Raw genomic sequence first — 2,049 nt, 5'->3', positions numbered from 1 at the left:
CCTTGTCTTTATATAAACGTCTATGAATAAGATGCTTTTTCTTTTGGCTTTATGCTTTCACCTCTCGTTTTTCTTCACGATTCAGGTGTGACCCACAAAATAACACCTGAACAAGATGTTTTAAACGCCGTCTAGTAACATTTTGAAAGGAAATTATAAAGATTTTACTTTATTATTTTACTAAAATGTGATAGAATCACTCTTTAAAATTTGCTTGTAATGAGATTTTACGTTCTTAAAAATAATTTTTAGAAGCACGTAAAAAGTTACTCTAAGGGGTGATTAATTACATTTAAAATGAAGCTTCTAGGGAGAAATTAGAGGACAAGAATGTACCAACTACTTTTCTAAAAGAGAAGGTTGGTAACCAAACTTTCAAAAGGAAAGGGAGAGATGGGTAATAGAATACTTGAAAGTGGCAATTTTCTCAAGAAGTTGAGGCTGAATACTTGAAAAGCATATCAGTTGCATTCTTTTAAGCCACCACATAGTTTTATCGTCTTTAAATAGTTTCAAATTAAAGTGGCTCTTCATGGCTACAAATGGGCTGCTTAAAAATCATCAAAACCAACTGCACAAAGATCAATGCTATTCAAGTTGAATTTCACAAGAGAGAAGAAGAAAATAGCAATGTCCAAAGCTCTTTATGTTCTAATTATAACGAAAAAGCTTCAATCTACTCCATCTATGGCCCGACCCCTTTGATCCATTATGCAATGCTAAGAAAGTATGCTGCCATTTGCGGCATACTTGACTGGAAGAAGAGAAATATCAAACTAATTCAATTAATGAATTTATGGCTTCTGCAAATAGTGAAAATTCTGAAGTACTCTCTACACTTTTGTACCCACTGCTTGGCCAATGATTTGAAGAAAAGCACGTCTTTAGTATATCCTAGCAAAACACCTGTATGAAAAAGAACATAATAGAATCTAACAAGATGAATATCAACATAGACATATTTGCATAGAAGTTTATCTATTCAAGTGTTAGCTTCACGAAAATGACAAACATTCGATTCAAACGTACAAACTTATCTAAACTGCATATATTCAATGTCCACATGCCATAAATCTACAGAATCTAACATACTTTCAATTGTGGCCATATGGAGTTATGACTAAAAGTTAGAGAGTTAGGCCAAAAAAAGGATTCCAAGAGATATTTAAAATGTAATGTGGAAGGTGACATGACCTCCAAAATGGGCAAGGAACAAAGCCAAAGCTTTAATGTATATGTATTTGCTTGAGAATATTCTAAAACACTGAAATAGAATAGAAATGACTTTTTCATTAGAATCTGGAAATGAAATGATTCTCTTTCTATATTTTCTGTAGTCACGTAGAAGTTAAAGTTTAACAATAAAAGGCAGTTAACTATTAAAGGACAGATCGTTTTTGTGTCCCTACCATAGACCATGATTGTGGGATCTCAAGTAGCTTCCAATGAAATGAAACTTTATTTCAACAATGTAATTAATGAATGAATACTTAGCACTGTGACAGCAGAACATGAATCCCCTTTCCACTTGAAAAGTGAGCCCATACACCAACAACTTAGTGGCTACTTAAGCAGACAAAACATAATCAGCCAGGTGGTGGAACATCATTGAAATTTTACTGCTTTCACCACTATCAAAAAGATAATTCATTGGCTTTACTTCTCCACATTTGATTGGACAGACCAGATTTGTTGGGAGAAAAAAGCACCTAGATACTGTCATATAGATTTAGAGGCACCATTCCAAGTTAAATCAAATGGAGACTGGATCTGTTTCTAAAAGTACAAAATTCCCAATAATGAGCAAAGGTTGGTAATTTTCAAGCGTGCTTTCAGAAAGTTAAATTTTGGACTAAACTTTTTAAGTTAATTTCAGGAGAGAGAGATATTTCGAAGTTTCATCTGAGGATCACATAATGGTAGAGGTTCCATCAGGGAATGTGAAAAAGTTGCAATTTTGTTTATAATCTTTTACTAAGGATGGTTCGATCTCAACCACACACCGTAAATATCTGAAAAAGGGAAAAAAAAAAAAAAAAAAAAAAACCT

The 2,049-nt window shown here is 33.1% G+C and overlaps 1 protein-coding gene across 1 annotated transcript in view; it reads right to left on the bottom strand.

Moving 5' to 3' along the window:
- Nucleotides 1–864: 864 nt before the first annotated feature.
- Nucleotides 865–2,049, bottom strand: part of LOC111495021 (diacylglycerol kinase 1-like) — a 7,740-nt gene continuing 6,555 nt past the window's right edge. The window contains exon 9 of the transcript XR_002720262.1: nucleotides 865–906. The gene's annotated coding sequence lies outside the window, so the exon portion shown is untranslated. The remainder of the gene's footprint in view (nucleotides 907–2,049) is intronic.

This window comes from Cucurbita maxima, unplaced genomic scaffold, assembly GCF_002738345.1.
Source record: "Cucurbita maxima cultivar Rimu unplaced genomic scaffold, Cmax_1.0 Cma_Scf00021, whole genome shotgun sequence".
NCBI lineage: Eukaryota > Viridiplantae > Streptophyta > Magnoliopsida > Cucurbitales > Cucurbitaceae > Cucurbita > Cucurbita maxima.
The sequence above is the reverse complement of the archived record's forward strand: the minus strand, read 5'-3'. Positions and strand labels throughout refer to the sequence as shown.